General features: G+C 47.2%; 1 long non-coding RNA gene across 1 annotated transcript; it reads left to right on the top strand.

Annotated features, from left to right (window-relative positions):
- The first annotated feature begins 6,533 nt into the window (after positions 1–6,533).
- On the top strand, positions 6,534–16,917 carry LOC140407822 (uncharacterized). The gene is made up of 3 exons (XR_011939825.1): positions 6,534–6,633; positions 7,576–7,673; positions 16,803–16,917. It is a non-coding gene; the product is annotated as an uncharacterized lncRNA (long non-coding RNA).
- Positions 16,918–18,463: the final 1,546 nt, after the last annotated feature.

Raw genomic sequence — 18,463 nt, 5'->3', positions numbered from 1 at the left:
GCACCGATTAGTCTGTATCTGTATTGGTTACCTGAGTACAGTTCTTTTGTTCTAGGGAAACGGGCCATGAGAATGCAAACGAGCGGAGGTTTTGATCGCGTCTAGCTACCTGGGTTGCAAATACACACACAAGCTCTGAGTCTGTCTGAGTCCTGGGTTGGCCATAATTCCCATGGTCCTTTGCAGGTGGCCATCTGAGATGGCTACACCCGCTCACACACCTCCTCCTCCGTTACAGCCCCATATCCAACCTGCACTGCGAGTGCTGGGCCTTTCATTTGCTAACTTGCAAGTCCACCCAGTGCGGGGCGTGGTCTGACACCACAATTGCTGGATATTCATCATCTACTACCTCAGCCAGCAGCGTTTTGTCCATCACAAAGTAGCCTAACCAGGAATACATCTTATGCGCATGGGAGTAGAACGAATACTCCTTACTCCTCGGCCTCCCAAATCTCCATGGCTCGACCCCCCCATGCGCTCCATGAAACCCCGGAGCTCCTTTGCGTAGCGACATTTATTAGTATGAGGCCCAGCTAAAAATTACCAGGTTCTCTCTCCTTTCTAGTCAGCTTCGCACTGGCGTCAATTGTCGTAAAAACCCATCTGATTCACTGGTGTTCTTTAAGGAATGAAATCTGCCTTCCTTACCCGGTCTGGCCAACAAGTGACTCCAGACCCACAGCATTGTGGTTGACTCTTAACTGTCCCCTCAAGGGCAATTAGTGATGGGCAATAAATGCTGGCACAGCCTGTGACGCCCATGTCTCATGAATGAATAAAAACATTTTTTTTAAAGGAAACCTACCAAATCAAAGTAAAATGTTGTTCGCAGGATCAATAATTAACCTCACCCTCACAGTGCCCACTGGTCACAAAAAGCCTCGAGCATGCTGGTGGACACTGCATGCTCCCTCACCAAGCAGACCCAGCCATGAACAAAGCCATGCAAGAGGGGCAGACAGTTGGGTCAGAATACCCCCCTCAACCGTCCACTGCCTGCCTGCCCCCGCCGTGTCCCGAATTCTCCGCCACCAGAGATTCTGCGGGGGCAGGTATCGCGCCGCGCCGGTCGGCGGAAATCGTGCCGGTTGACGGGCCCACCCCCGGCGATTCTCCGGTCCGCGATGGACCAAAGTCCCGCCGCTGTCAACCCACGCCAGCCAGCGTGGATTGAACCACCTTTCGAATGGCGGGACAAGGTGGCGCGGGCGGGCTCCGGGGTCCTGGGGGGGGCGCGGGGCGATCTGGCCCTGGGGGGGTGCCCCCACGGTGGCCTGGCCCGCGATTGGGGCCCACCGATCCGCGGGCGGGCCTGTGCCGTGGAGGCACTTTTTTCCTTCCGCCTTCACCATGGTCTTCACTATGGCGGAGGCGGAAGAGACCCCCTCCACTGCGCATGTGTGGGGATGTCGTTAGCGGCCGCTGACGCTCCCATGCATGCGTCGCACGGCAAAGTCATTTCCGCGCCAGCTGGCGGGGCGCCAAAGGCCTTTCCCGCCAGCCGGAGGGGCAGAAATCACTCCGGCGCAGGCCTAGCCCCTCAAGGTGATGGCAAGGCCCCTCAAGATGCAGAGAATTCCGCACCTTTGGGGCGGCACGATGCCGGTCTGATCCGCGCCGTTTTTGGCGGCGGTCGGCGGACATCGCGCCGATTGCGGAGAATCCCGCCCAAGGAGTCCCTTCTCACCCTGCACCAGGTATGTTCGTATTCATACTCTTTTGAAAAACAAATTGCCCAAATTAAAACAGTGTTCCTATTTATGGGAGGACAAGTGAATCCCCAGACAATGTCCATCACCTGCACACAATTAAATACAATGAATATATAATTAACAGACACGTGGGGCGGGATTCTCCGCGGCTGACGGCGGAATCTGGCAACATGATTGGCTGGAGAATGGCACGTGAGGAAAAAATCATGGCTGGCGCTGGGCGTCCGACAAAATGCCATGCTCCGGTGCCTCAACAATGGGCGTCAGTGCCTTCTACTCCACACATACAGTAAACGCTGTTGGCATATCATTAGCGAGCATGACCCGGTATTCCCCGGGGCCTCCATGATGCTCCTCCTCCGCCGAGAGGAATTACCAATGGCGAGGTTCACTTGTGCTTTCAAAAATCGGGAAACAGGCGGTGGCTGCTGAGGGAGAGAGAGGGGGTACAAAAAGTGTCCAACATCACCATAGTTTGCTGTCAGTTGTGCCGGTGGCCGGGGGGGCGGGGGGGGGGGGGTGGGGGGGGGGCTCTGCCAGGGTCGGGGGGAGTAGTGGGGGATGGCCAGGTGGTGGGCCGTGGGATTGGGGAAAATGGGTACGGAACACCATAGCCGCAGCCGACAAGGCAGCCATGCAGCTGCGCAAGCTGCTGACTGCCCACTGTGAACCTAGTGCCACGGGTCATATGGATCCACCCCCACCCAGGCCACCCCCCTAGTTACCCAGCCGACACATTGACGGGATTGGCGCGTTCCAGTGCAATCGGTGCCATCTTGTTGGTTGCGAGAGTGTGCGTGGGGAGTGGAGTGTTACTATGTGGCTGCAGCTTGTTAGCCTCCCGAGTATCAATCCTGACCCTGGCGAATGCGACATCATATTTAATTGGAATCGCTCGTGTTCTATGTGGTGCCGGTGCTAGCCCATTAACAGTTGTTGAATTGGGGGGTGGTTCTTCTGCAATTATCTTGGGCTTTGGTGAGATCAGACCTGGACTATTAAGCTGTTTTGATTTGCCGACCACAAGAGAGGTAGTGCAATGAAAGTTCACTAGATTCACCTCTGGGGCAAGAGGGATACTATGTGAGGACGGATCAGCTCCATAAAGGGGAAAGGCGGGGAATGGGTTTAGGATGAAGAGGGCCAGCCATTTATGAATGAAATGAAATGAAAATCGCTTATTGTCACAAGTAGGCTTCAAATGAAGTTACTATGAAAAGCCCCTAGTTGCCACATTCCGGCGCCTGCTCGGGGAGGCTGTTACGGGAATTGAACCGTGCTGCTGGCCTGCCTTGGTCTGCTTTAAAAGCAGTTTAGGACTGAAATGAGAAGTTTCTTCATTCCGGGGGCTGTGAATCTTTGCCATTCTCTGCCGTGAAGAAGGCTTTTGGCATGCTGGCCTTCATCAGTCAGGGCATTGAGTATAGAAGTTGGGAAGTTATGTTGCAGTTGTACAGGATGTTGGTGAGGCCGTACCTGGAGTATTGTGTTCGGTTTTGGTTGCCTTGCTATAGGAAAGATGTTATTAAACCGGAGACAGTGCAGAAGAGCTTTACAAGGATGTTGCCAGGACTCAAGGGACTGAGTTACAGGGAGAGATTGGACAGGCTAGGACCTTTTTCTTTGGAGACTGAGGGGTAATCTTATAGAGGTGTAAGATCATAGAGGTGTAAAGATCATGGGGGAAATTCTCCGGCAACGGCGCGATGTCCGCCGACTGGCGCCCAAAACGGCGCAAATCAGGCGGGCATCGCACCGCCCCAAAGGTGCGGAATGCTCTGCATCTTTGGGGGCCGAGCCCCAACCTTAAGGGGCTAGGTCGGCGCCGGACGAATTTCCGCCCCGCCAGCTGGTGGAAAAGGCCTTTGGTGCCCCGCCAGCTGGCGCGGAAATGACATCTCCGGGCGGCGCATGCGCGGGAGCGTCAGCGGCCGCTGACAGCTTCCCACGCATACGCAGTGGAGGGAGTCTCTTCTGCCTCCGCCATGGTGGAGACCGTGGCGGAGGCGGAAGGGAAAGAGTGCCCCTACGGCACAGGCCCGTCCGCGGATCGGTGGGTCCCGATCGCGGGCCAGGCCACCGTGGGGGCACCCCCCGGGGCCAGATCGCCCCGCACCCCCCCCCAGGACCCCGGTGCCCGCCCGCGCCGCCTTGTCCCGCCGGTAAGGTAGGTGGTTTAATTTACGCCGGCGGGACAGGCATTTTAGAGGCGGGACTCCGGCCCATCTGGGCCGGAGAATCGAGCGGGGGGGCCCGCCAACCGGCACGGCGCGATTCCCGCCCCCGCCGAATATCCGGTGCCGGAGACTTTGGCAACCGGCGGGGGCGGGATTCACGCCAGCCCCCGGCGGGGGGGTCGGAGAATCTCGCCCCATGAGAGGCATGGATAGGGTGAATGCACTCAGTCTTTTTCCTAGGGTTGGGGAATTGAGAACTAGAAGGCATAGGTTTAAGTTAAGAGGGGAAAGAATTTATGGGAACCTGAGGAGCAACGTTTTTAACGAAAGAGAAAATGCTGGGAAATCTCAGCAGGTCTGGCAGCATCTGTAGGGAGAGAAAAGAGCTAACGTTTCGATTCCGATGGCTGTCAAGAGCTTTTGACAAAGAGTCATCGGACTCGAAACGTTAGCTCTTATCTCTCCCTACAGATGCTGCCAGGCCTGCTGAGATTTCCCAGCATTTTCTCTTTCGTTTCAGATTCCAGCATCAGCAGTAATTTGCTTTTATTTATTGAGCAACGTTTTTACACAGGGGGTGGTGCGTATGTGGAATGAGCTGCCGGAGGAAGAGGTTGAGGCAGGGACATCGACAACATTTAAAAGGCATTTGAACAGATACATGGATAGGAAAGGTTTAGAGGGATATGGGCCAAATGCAGGTAAATGGAACTAGCTTAGATGGGCTTTTTGGTTGACATGGACCAGTTTGGGCCGAAGAGCCTTCTCCTTGCCGTAGATTCTATGATTCTATGATTGTCAGAGGATACAGCAGGACAGAGATAGCTTGGAGACTTGGGCAGGGAAATGACAAATGGAGTTTGATCCAGACAAATGTGAGGTAATACGTTTTGGTAGGTCTAACATCGAGGGGAAATATACCGTAAATGGCAAAACTCTTAGGAATATAGAAAGTCAGAGAGATCTGGGCGTGCAGGTCCACAGATCTTTGAAAGTGGCAACACAAGTGGACAAAGTTGGTCAAGAAAGCATACGGAATGCTTGTCTTCATTGGACAGGGCATCGAGTATAAAAACTGGCAAGTCAGTCTACAGTTGTAGAGAACCTTAGTACGGCCGCACTTGGAATATTGCACAAAATTCTGGTTGCCACACTACCAGAAGGATGTGGAGGCTTTGGAGAGGGTGCAGAGGAGGTTGACCAGGGTGTTGCCTGGTCTGGAGGGTGTTAGCTATGCGGAGAGGCTGAATAGACTCGGACTGTTTTCATTAGAATGACAGAGGTTGAAGGGTGACCTGATAGAGGTCTACAAGGTTATGAGGGGCATGGACAGAGTGGATGGGCAGGATGGAGGGGTCAGTCATCAGGAGGCATAGGCTTAAGGTAAGTGGGGCAAAGTTTAGAGGAGACATGCGAGGCAGGTTTTTTACACAGAGGGCAGTGAGTGCCTGGAACGTGCTGCCAGGGGAGGTTGTGGAAGCAGATCCATTAATGGCGTTCAAAAAGGCATCTTGACAAATACATGGATAGGATGGGGATAGAGGGATACGGCACTGGGAAGTGCTGATAGTTTTGGCCAAGGGTAGTATCGTGACCGGTACAGACTTGGAGGGCCGAAGGGCCTGTTCCTGTGCTGTATTGTTCTTTGATCTTTGTTCTATTATATGATTCTATGAACTCTGCACTGTATAAGAAGGGGTGCTGATTGGTTGGCAAGTCAGCTCTAATTGATAGAGGGGTAGCTATGAAGAATGCACCAGTTGATGGTGACTAACAGTTACCTGGCAATCATTGTTTGAAATTTAAACCAGGCAGCTTGACTCTGATTGAGTCAGCTTGACCGATAAATTGATCAGTCAATACTGTCAACAAAACACGTCTGTTTGTAAGCTTTCCATTTAATTTAGCAAAGTGTTCATTTTATTTGTGTACTATCACCTTCCGTGTTTGTTTTGTGGTTTCCACTGACTACTTTCATTCACTAAATGTCCCCTACTCCACGATCTAAGAGTTGGCAGCACAGCTAGGGCTATAATGGACTCTGCAGCTGGCAAAATTTGCTCTACATGATGTATCTAAACAACTACTATTGCCTCCATTGTTCACATATCTGTGCCTTGCATCTACTGTAATCGCATGAGAAAGTATTTAATCTTGCTTTCACTGCTGCCTCACGGCGCCGAGATCCCAGGTTCGATCCCAGCCTTGGGTGACTGTCCGTGTGGGCTTTGCACATTCTCCCCATGTCTGCATGGGTCTCACCCCCACAACCCAAAAAGATGTGCAGGGTAGGTGAATTGGCCATGCTCAAATTGCCCTTTAATTGGAAAAAAATAATTGGATGCTTGAAATTTATAAAGAAGAAAAAAATTAATCTTGCTTTACATGCAATCCACACTGCCTGACTATAGTTACATTTCACAGGGTCCAATTTGAAGCAGAGCTTCATGACCAGGATGACTTTGTTGCTGTTTCACTGGTCGTCATTTGTTGTGTCACAAAGGGAGGAAATCAGAAAGTTTCCTCTAGAAAGACCCTTTGCCTTTCTTTGTAAGTGTAGCCCTTACAAATCAATCTGTCAACCCTTTTGCAGTAGCGTAACATATTAGGCTAGATTGTGCAGGAGAGCAACATTGCACAAGCTTATCTTGTTCGCTAGACTTGTTGGTGCACATCAAAGATTTAAAAACAAAATCCCACAGAAGTCACTGGAAGTGCGTGCTGATAATGGCACAATGAAGGTAAGAAGGCATCTGGGACCTGAGTGAACACTGGGACAAACAATTTATAACTTTAAGCAATGAGGTGAAAGGATTGAGAAATAGACAGAGGGAGGACTGAGAAAGAGGATGAATTAGAGTGGGTGAATTTAATGTCAGATCAGGTACAGGAAGAGTAATAAAGTGAGGGCAAGCGTGATTGGATTCAAACAGAGACAAAGAAAGACTCAGAAAAGAAAAGTAAGGAAAACATTAAATTTAAAATGACATTTATAAAACCTCCTACAACAATTTACAATATGAAGGAATGAGTCACCACACTTTCAATTGGGAAGAGAGGTTATTTGAATCTTTTTAATAATCATATCATTGAAATATCTTAATGCTGGGTTTAACTTTCTGTGGCAAGGTTAATGTAAAAAGTAGTAACTTTATGAAATCTTTGACACTCTTGCATATTTTGAAGACATGAAGACTATTGGAAGTTAACTGTCTGCAGGTTTTTCAGCTATGCTTATTTTGTTGAATGCTTGAGGATATGTAATTAAATTACTGGTTGTATTTTAGATGCTTCCTGCACATTATTGTCTCTGAAATTAAAGTAGTAATACACCTATAATGAACTGGCATTATGAAAGCTGAGCTACCTGTGGCATACACTTTACTAGGCGGGATGTATTTTACCACAGATGAAGAGCGAAAATTATGGATACAACTCCAAGCTATGTGTCCAAAGCCCTTAGCAAGGCTAGTTTGTGCTAAGGTTTCAATTTGTCACCGTACCAATAGGGAATCATGAAATTCACAGAGGGTCAGCTTTCACAATATGTCACTCAAATTAAATTGCCACAAACTTGCATGAACACACAAACCATAATACTGCAAGGTTCTCAGACCTTATTCCTTGTGTAAGAGATGCTGCCAGTTACTCCATCGTATCATTCAATATTCCCTGAATTCCAGATTACATTGCATGATTAGACCTGTGACTCGCTGGCCAAGGTTCCACTCTGAATACAAACCAACACAATGGAGAATCTGCTGCCAGTGATGATTGTCAGGTATTTTAGCTCTTCCTTTTTCTTTTGAATCACCTCATTGGCTTTGACCACTTGGACATTATTCAGCTTTGGAACTGTGCTTCCCTTATTGTAAGCCTCAATTGTTTTCATGTATCTTTGAAGTTTGTTATTCTGGAGCAGTTACATTTTTGAGGCAGCCTGCGAGGCTTTAGATTAATGTTTGCTTGTTTCGTTTTGTATCTTCTGCACACGTTTTCTCCTTTGAAGCAGGGCAAGGAAGCGTTGGAAGGGTCAGTGGGCTGATTGTTAACCTGCTTGAATCGTACCATGGACACTGCTTTGTGTCTGTTGAGTCCTGGAGTGGGGCTCAAACCCAGAGTTTCTGGTTCAGATGTAAGGGTGCTACCGGCGTGAGGCACAATAGCCCCTTTTTCCATTAGTCAAGCGTAGACACAGTGCAAGATGTTTTCATGTAATTTACTACAATGTGCCACTCAGTTACTTTCCATCCTTAATTGGGTCAGGTCACCATTGGAAGATCATTAGGTTCACCGATAGTTAAACAATGTTAACTTCACCCAAATTAAGCAAAAATACTGCAGATGCTCAAAGTCTGAAACAAAACGGAAAATCCCAAAAAGCACTCAGTGGGTCAGGAGGAATGACAGATAGATCAAACCTCAGCGATGTTTTAATGAACAGTTTTAAACTAGTGCAGCGACAGGGTACAGGGAGCTGGGGAAGAAAATCTGTGGCACGAGTGATGAAATTAGAAAAGGGATGATGGCACTAGCAAAAAGGAATGATTATGGGTTAAGTAATGGTGTGTAAAAGATTAAGGCAGAATGTCCCCCCCCCCCCCCAAACCAATTGGTGAAGAATGAAATGAACACTTTTCTTTATAAGGGGTTTATTTACAGAATGTAGAAAATGTTTACTTCCTACCTCCCAGTCCAATGTCCCAGCCACCTCGGCTTATACACTTTTGAGTAAAAGAATTAAACAAATGGGCAAATTAATAAATTAAATAAATAAATTGACAGCTCCAAGGGACACTGTAACAAAATACATAACTTTAAAGGAACCTTACGTAACTAAATTAAAATGTTATTTTGGGGGCGGATGAAGTACTCCAGCCCTACAATGACCTCTGGCATGGAACCCAGTCTCTCTTTATACTCCTTTAATTAAACAAATGGTCACTAAATTAAGCACAAATGAGATGGGGTGACAGCTCCTGTCGGGGACACTGCAACGAAAACAATGGAAACTTAATTAACTAAACCAAAAAAATCATTACTGGAGATGATTACCCCAGGCCCTGTGGAACCCATCGGGTGCAAAAGGCCTGAAGCGTATTGATGGACACCGCACGGTGGTGCAGCGGTTAGCACTGCTGCCTATGGCGCTGCGGACCCTGGTTCGATCCCAGCCCCGGGTCACTGTCTGTGTGGAGTTTGCACATTCTCCCTGTGTCTGCGTGGGTCTCACCCCCCCAACACAAAGATGTACAGCTCGGTGGATTGCTAAATTGCCCCTTAATTGGAAAAAAATAATTGGACACTCTAAATTTATTTATATTTTTAAAGAATTTTAGCAATCTCTATTAGTCACCCCTCAGCCTTCCTTCACCAGAACCCAGCCTCTACATCCTTTCCTAATCGGTGTAACCCGGCAGTAGGGGAGGCGGTAGCATAGTGGTATTGTCGCTGGACTAGTAATACAGAACCCCAAGGTAATGATCTGGGGACCCAGGTTCAAATCCTACCACAGCAGGTGATGGAATTTAAACTCAATAAAATATCTGGAATTAAAAGTCTAATGATGACCATGAAACCATTGTCGATTGTTGTAAAAACCCATCTGATTTACTAATGTCTTTTAGGGAGGGAAATCTGCCATCCTTACCTGGTCTTGCCTACATATGACTCCACAGCAATGTGGTTAACTTTTAAATTACCTCAGTTGTATCCAACTGCTACGAAAACACAAAAAAGGAATGAAACCGGACGGACCACCCGGTATCGAACCAGGCACTGGAAACGACAACGGCAAACCCAGCCTTACCGACTCTGTAAAGACCTCCTGACTAGCCTGAGAGACAGCTCTCCCAACGTTGGCACAAGCCCCCACCTGTGCCAAAGTTGGGAGAGCTGTCTCACAGGCTAGTTAAGCAAGTCTGACATGGTCATACTCACAGAATTGTACCTGGCAGACACTATCCCAGACACCACTATCACCATTCTTGGGTATGTCCTGTCTCACCAGCAGGACAGACCCAGCAGAGGTGACGGCACAGTGGTATGCAGTCTTGGGAGTCCTCAACATCGACTCTGGACCACATGAAGTCTCATGGATTCAGGTCAAACATGAGCAAGGAAACCTCCTGCTGATTACCACATACTGGCCACCATCAGCTGATGAATCAGTACTCCTCCATGTTGAACACGACTTGGAGGAAGCACTGAGGGTCGCAAGAATATGCTCTGGGTGGGGGACCTCAAAGTCCACCACCAAGAGTGGCTCGGTAGTCCTACTACAGACTGAGCAGGTCGGGTCCTAAAGGACATAGCTGCAAGACTGGGACTGCAGTAGGTGGTGAGGGAACCAACAAGCGAGAAAAACATACTTGACCTCATCCTCACCAACCTGCCTGCTGGAGATGCATCTATCCATGACAGTATAGGTAGAAGTGACCACCATACAGTCCTTTTTATAATATGGAGACCAGACTGGACACAGCACTAACCAATATTTCTTACAAATTCAGAATAACTTTTGAATTCTATCGCTTTAGAAATGAACCTCTGCCGGGACTTTTAGTGATTAGTGTATTTGTACTCCTAAATCCAATGTGTTCCTCTCCCTCATTTACCTTCTAAATTTCCAAGTAATGTGTGATCTTCTGACCTTTCTTCAGTACCCATCACACGTCACTACTTTGAAATTTGTTTACCAATTATATGTCCATTCTACAAGTTGACGAATATTTCTGATAATTTGTTACAGTCCTCTCCAGTGTTGACTGTCTCCCCAGTTTGGTGCTGTCTAACTCTGACTTCACTCAATGAGCATGCTAATTTAGCCAATTATTTCCCAGTTATGGGCAGCTTTACAGCTCTGGACAACTGCCCACTGGGAACTGGGTTGAAACTGTTCCAAACTCTTTTCACTTAGATCTTTATGAATGACAGATAGAAGAGAGAAACATCCAATCATTCTGGGCTGGATGTGAAGTCATGTCTTGGAGGCAAAAGAAATGTCTTCTGACTCACTGCACTCCCCAGTCCCCTCACGACACATTTTCTAATATAAAACCATTTTTGAACATTGTATAGATTATTTTATGTCTTTGGGTGAACGGTAGTAATAACTTAAGACAATTAATTACAGTAAAAGCAATGGATTCTTTCATCAAACGCAAACCCCAGAGGTAAAAATCTATCTTTATTGAAACACGATCTTCTTAAAACCCTTTCCTTTGTTTGATTTATTCTTGACCAGTTATTTATTATTTATAGTGCTTTCGTTTTATGGTGCCATGATAATTGTTAGCTATTCTCTTTGGTCAATAGGTAAAGATTTCTCATCTGTTCTGCTGTCAAGGGGACTTGGTTTTTCTTTGTTAGCAGTGATAGTTGAATTCAGTCCACGTTTCTCAATGACCTGAATGAAGCTATTTACTATATGCTACAGTCACACCAGGGAGCTCTTCTGACAAGAACTGAAAACTAGTGCATTGCATCGAGTGAAATACAGCCAGTCGCTCCCCATTTATAATAAAGTTAGCTTAAATTCCTGCTGTTACTCTCATGAATATTCTTTTGGACCCACAGTTTTTGAGTAAACACACACACCCAAGGCCACCTATTAACATTATGAATTGCAATTTGCTGCATCTTTACTTAATACTGGTGTGGTTAAGGCATCCAAGTGGATATTACAAAGAACAAAGAACAAAGAAATGTACAGCACAGGAACAGGCCCTTCGGCCCTCCAAGCCCGTGCCGACCATGCTGCCCGACTAAACTACAATCTTCTACACTTCCTGGGTCCGTATCCTTCTATTCCCATCCTATTCATATATTTGTCAAGATGCCCCTTAAATGTCCCTATCGTCCCTGCTTCCACCACCTCCCCCGGTAGCTAGTTCCAGGCACCCACTACCCTCTGCGTAAAAAACTTGCCTCGTACATCTACTCTAAACCTTGCCCCTCTCACCTTAAACCTATGCCCCCTAGTAATTGATCCCTCTACCCTGGGGAAAAGCCTCTGACTATCCCATTAGCTGAAATGGTTCAAATTTATGAATCTGACAAGTGCCATTTCACTACAGCCAGCTGACCCACCATAACAAACGTGGCATGACAGTCAAATGACAAGCTAACTGAAGGACATGCAACTTTTGTTTGGAGATGGGCTGGTTGTTTGGCTTTTTAGCTCCTGGACCTGAGTTTCAATGCTACAGGATGAAAGTGTCTCGTCGCTAGGAGTTGACATTGTGTATAAAATGTGTTTAGAGTACTCTCATACTCAAGTCATAATTGTAAATGGGTCCACAAAACAGAGTACCCCTAATCTGGGTACTAACTCAGGCAGCACATTCAAAATGGCCACAGGATAATTGTTATGAGAAATGAAAAACATCAGCCTTATGTAGAGCAGGGTGCTCTTCTGAGATTGACCCAATAATGTGTTTGAACACATTAGCTATGCTGTACCTAAATGTGGTATGCTTGATGCTAAAACTGAAGGGTTGTATCTCAATGGGGGATTCCTGATTGCCCATTGGAACCTTGGTCAGAAATCTGGCGAACTCCCAAGGAAATGACTATAGTAAGTGTCCATTTTGGGAAAATATTCCATCTCCTGTCCCTAATATCACTCAGTCCAATGGTCACAAACATTTATTGCAAATATGAACATCTTCACTAACAGGACATCAAAATACGAGATATTCATCACAGGTAAAGTGAATCAAGTTTCCAAAGTAATTTAAATGCACCAAGCTAAGACCCTGTCCAAAAGTAGCTGGCAATAAAATAACTATCTCCAGGAGACATATGCAGCATCATAACAACATCAGGAAATGCTCAGCATTTTGAGCAGTGGACAGCTACATTTCTTCTTCAATCTACCGGACCAGTCATCCAGCTCTTCCTTTGAGCTCTGTCCTCAACTGAACTGATAGATTAATTCAGAATTCTGGAGGGTTTTGATGGGTCGCTGAGTGAATATCTATAGGTCATGAATGGAGAATTTAGGAGTTTTTAATGCTGGAAAACCGAGGTGGTTGTTGAGATACGGAACACCCGCCCAGAAACAATGATGGAAAGGTTACCTTAACACAGTTTGTAAAAGGGCGAGGCAGAACGATTTGGAAAAAACTGAGTGTGTGAATACTGTAACTAGGTAAACTAAGTTCTTTCAGAGAGCCAGGGTCTGAATGACCTCCCTCGCAGCTACAATGTTCTATGTTTCTGAATATTGAATATGAAATAAGAAACATGTTCTGGGATTGCTGATACATTGCAAAGTTTAGTAAACACATGTGGAACATATTGTGCTCAGATATGATTATGGTGCTTGAAATAAATAAATTTATTTTGTTTATCTATCTGCTGGAACATTCTTGTTTTAAAGATCTACAACTTCGGAATTCAGATAACCACACGAGGCAGAGGATCCTTCAGTTCCTCTGACCACTCCCCTGTGACTTGTGTAGGTAGAAACATGCTCTGTATTTTCAGAACAGTGTTAACATCTACAGGTGGATGAGACACCATCACCTCCTAGCCACACACCATCCTGACTTGTTAATACGGTATGATAGCACAGTGGTTAGCACTGTGGCTTCACAGTGCCAGGGTCCCAGGTTCGATTCCCGGCTGGGTCACTGTCTGTGATGAGTCTGCATGTTCTCCCTGTGTCTGGGTGGATTTCCTCCGGGTGTTCCAGTTTCCTCCCATGAGTCCTGAAAGTCGTGCTGTTAGGTAATTTGGACATTCTGAATTCTCCCTCCGAGACCCCAACAGGTGCCAAAATGTGGCGACTAGGGGCTTTTTACAGTAACTTCATTGCATTGTAAGCCTACTTGTGACAATAAAGATTATATTTTTTTAAATATCTCACCGTTCCTTCACTGTCTCTGGGTCAAGATCCTGGAACTCCCTCACTAACAGCACAGTGGGTGTACCTGCACCTCATGGAATGCAGCGGTTCAAGAAGGTGATTCACTCGACTGCCACTCCTGGTCTTGACTGCACATGATCCCAGATGCTCAGCATGTATTTGAGTCTTAAGTGCCCTCTGAAATTACCTTCCATGACATTCGGTCACCACCCACCTTTCCAAAGGTTGCTTTTGATGCGTCATCAATCTGGCCTCGTCAGCGATGACCGCACCTGGAGATTAATGTTTAACAGTTTTTGCTCATTTTCCTTTGTTGCTTTAAGACATGTTGCGTATAACCTCCAGTTACAAATGGAACCAAATAGATAATTAGAGACAATTTGGTACATAGTGGATTCATAGAAAGTTGCAGTTGACTGTGGCGGATCAAATGCTCCAGAGCTGAGGTACAAACAAATAACGATTGAAAGTGAAAGGAGAAACAGATTTTTTTTAAATGGGGGTAAAAGAAGAAACGGAAAGATTGGAAATGGAGTGGAAACTAACTTAAAGGGTCTGTGATGGAAGGAATACCACAATGAAATAAAACTGGGAAGAAAAGACTAGTCTCAGAAATGTGACCATGGAACTACTGGATTGTTGCTTTTCTTTTGTCACAATCGTCCCAGATGACCATGGGCTGCTTTCCCCTTTGAGGGGGAGAGCTGACTGGTCGGGATTTCACCTGAGGATCACCACACCTCAAACTAGGGGTAAGGTTAAGAAGGCAGAGCCTCAGCCAGAACGGGAATTGAACCCATGCTGTTCGCCTTGCTCTACATCACAAACCAGCTGTCCAGCGCACTGAGCTAAACCAGACCCCATCCAGTTCACTGATGTACTTTAGGGAATGAAATCTGCCGTCCTTGCCTGGTCTACCTGTCACTCCAGGCCCACAGCAATGTGGTTGATTTTTAACTGCCCTCTGAAATGACCGTGTAAGACATTCAGTCATAAAGAGGTCAGCTCACCACTGATTTCAAGTGGCTATATAGGTTGATTATGAATAAAGAACAAAGAACAAAGAAATGTACAGCACAGGAACAGGCCCTTCGGCCCTCCAAGCCCGTGCCGACCATGCTGCCCGACTAAACTACAATCTTCTACACTTCCTGGGTCCGTATATACGCTCAGTGGGAAAATGGTAAGATTTGGTTAAATCCTAGCTTCTCGAACACACAAACACAAAAATAGGAAGAGGAGTAGACCATTCGGCCCATCCAGTCGGCTCTGCCATTCAATACCATCATGGCTGATTTGGGGCTTCAACTTCATTTTCCCGCCCCCTCCCCATATCCCTCAATTCCCTGAGGGACCAAAAATCTGCCGAGGGCAACTTTGAATATTTTCAATGATGGAGCGTCCACAACCCTCTGGGGTGGAGAATTTCAAAGATTCACAACCCATTGGGGGGGGGGGGTATTTTGTGCCCTGGTTTTCCATGGGTGTACATGGCAACAGGGGCACAAAGTTTCCCGAGAGGCTGAAAACTACATTCTCGTCGGTGGGATCTTACGATGAAATCGTTCCCAACCGCCCCCCCACCAGTGAGGTAATGGGGCCCCATTAAAATACATTTCAATTCCATTAGCGGGTAACCCCACTGCAACGTCCCCCTACATTCAGATCTCCCCTGTCGCCGACGTGATGTTAGGGTCTGGAGAACCCACTGGGGGGACACAGGTAAGTACAGCCCCCCAGGGAGGAGAGAGACATTCCCCAGCTCTCTTTTCTTCCATGTGTTTGAAAATATGACAGGCTGTACACCGCTTTTATCGTATGAGCCAGCACTTTGAAAATACCAGAAAAGTCTGCCCTTTAAGTGAAGAAATTGCTCCTCATTGCTGTCCTAAATGATCAACCCCCTTATCCTGAGACTGTGTCCCCCGGGTTTTAGGTTCCCCCATTGGCGGAAACAATCTTTTAGCTCTGACTGGCCTTTTTATTTGTGTTTTCTGAACACAGTTAATTAGAAAAGTTCAGCACCATAAGTTTTTAATAATGAAGAGGAAGTTTCAGTACAAAGAGTAAATTGATCTTTGAATCCTGCAGATGCATTTTGTGTGTTGTGGTCTACTCGCAAAGCTGGGTTTGATTAATGCTGCCTGGGCAGTTAGCCATTTCAGTGTATAGTACGGGTACAATTTAATCTTTGTAATGTAGGTCATGGTGTGCAAACCAACAAAGGGAAAAAACAATCTCAGCCTATCCAATTATTTCTTTGCTGGGATGAGGATGGAAAGGCTGCCCACTTCCCCATGAGGAAATGATACCTTCATCTGTTCTGTGTTTTCCATAAAATGTTTGCACCCTCAGGCAACATTCCCTATCAGGGGTATACACTTCCCCACTTTGTTCTGGCTGTCAAAATGACAAATTTAACATTGTTCATTAACTCTCCAGTCACTTGTTTTAACTGGTGTGATCTCTACTTATCCAACTTTGCACGATTTCTTCTGCTGTTAAAATCCGACAACGCAAGGTTTACCTGGTCTCCGAGTGTAGGCAGGGCGGGTACAATAAAGGGGTCGTCACATTAACAGCAAAGAAGGCAATAATCTTGGGATGAAGAGACACTGCTGGGCACTGCTATAAATGCAAAGATAATAGGCAGAAGGTTTCCCTGAATTGCACAAATGTGGGTGTGAAAAATGATGTTTTTCCTGTCGGTCACAGTGATGGTTTCAGATTGTTTGCTTCCTGCTGAAAACCATCTTATTAATAATACATTCATGGGAAACACATGGAATTTCTGGTGGGCGGCTCAGGCTTTCCTGCCACGCTGTGACCTCTGAACCTCCTCACTCCAGGTGCCATATTTAGAGTGCTCCAGAGCACAACCTATTTCATATCTTCAGACCAGGACTGCTCCAGGTGAAAGATTCCCGCCAAAGCCAGGAAGACGGCAGCCCCCAAATGTAGCATTCCATCACTGGAGGGCCTATTGGATTCCGCTGAGGCCCATCACAATGTCCTCTACCTCTGTTTTGTTGACAGGAGGTTCACCAGAGTCAGCAATCCAACCTGGGAGATGGTGACATCAATGTTGAACGGAGTACACAGGAGGTCAGCAATTCAGGACAAGAAGAGGATAAATGATCTCACCCGTTCTGCCAGGGTAAGCGAACCACCTCATCATTCTCAACACACACTCCAAATCCATCATATATCCACAGGGGATCTCACACTTCAAGGGACAACACCCCTAACTCTCACACACACCCTCATTTCTCCATCAGGCTCATACCTTCTGAAGCTCAGGTACTCATCCCATCCTTGGCTGTGCGCCACAGAAACATTCCACACATCCTCACCATCTACCACAGATGCGTCCTGCTCACACCCTCTCCATCTGTGTTCATGCAGAAGCAGCTAGTTCCCAACGGGAGGGACAGTCCCAGACCAGGGGGTGAAGTGGCTGGTATGAGGCACCTCACTCACTTTAAGGAGCGTGTCCTCGCAGTGGCTAGGGACAACGTCGACGTTTCCTGCGGTGGTCGGCTGCAAACATCCAGATGAGGATCTTGCACCAGATCATCCCTCCCTCTCCCAACGCCGCAGTGACTTCTTTCTCTGGCTTCTGACTCTGCTGCCATGTGCACATTGGGCACAATTCTCTGGAAACATTGCTAAGTTGATTTGTGGCGGGTTTTTCAGGGAGTTTCCTGTCGGCTCTGCCAGCGAGTTCCCCACTGCTATTCAATGACACTTGGTCATTTTTATGGGTCCTGGGTAGTTTCTCACTCGTTTAGCCCATACTTGGGGCGGGATTCTCCCGTCTCGTTACGCTCTCGCTCAAGCGAAACAAGGCTGGTGAATAGCGGGAAAGACAGAAAACGAGAACCGCGCCAGGCGCCAAACAGTTTGCGACGCAACCGGCCCGCCCCCATGGGCGAAATTGGGATCTCACCGTAACGTGGCGAGAAACCAATTATCACCATTTAAGCCCCATTTCCATACAATTAACGGGAGCCACCCCATATCCAACGGCCTCTCCGGCAAGTGCTCACGCTGGCGCCGATTAGTACTCCTTTTCAAAACGTGAAGCTGGTGAAACGGCTTCTGTGGGGAGCCGAGGAGGGGAATAGCTATCTTTGCTCACATGCAAAGAGCCCGGGGGCACTGGGCGTGCCACGCCAGTGCTAGGCAGGGTGGTGGGAGACTCTCAGCTGGGAATGGGGGACCATCTGCAGGGGTGGGTTGCCATGGGAAGGTGGGGGAGTAGCTGGGAGGAGCAACCGGGTGTGGTAAACCACTGTGTTCTGATATTAGAGGATGTACGGTAGAACCTGCACTACAGGTTCACCTGGGCCCCTGCCTGCTGGCTCCGCCCAGGAGGCGGGGTATAAATATGCGTGGCCTCCAGCTCGCAGCCATTTCGCCAGCTGCTGTGGGAGGCCACACATCTGATACTAATAAAGCCTCAGTTTGGATTCAACTTCGTCTCCAGTCAAATTGATCGTGCCTCAATTTATTAGTATCAGATTCAGAAGATGGACCTCCGGATTAAACCAGATCGCCTGCAGCTGGATCCACACTCAAGCGACACCAGAAAGGACTTCCAGCACTGGCTAGCTTGTTTTGAAGTGTATATCAACGCGGTGCCGACCCCTGTTCCAGAGGCTCAGAAGATCCAGATATTGTACTCCAGACTCAGC

Source organism: Scyliorhinus torazame, chromosome 2 (assembly GCF_047496885.1).
Source record: "Scyliorhinus torazame isolate Kashiwa2021f chromosome 2, sScyTor2.1, whole genome shotgun sequence".
Classification (NCBI taxonomy): Eukaryota; Metazoa; Chordata; class Chondrichthyes; order Carcharhiniformes; family Scyliorhinidae; genus Scyliorhinus; species Scyliorhinus torazame.
This window is presented reverse-complemented; position numbering and strand designations above follow the sequence as displayed.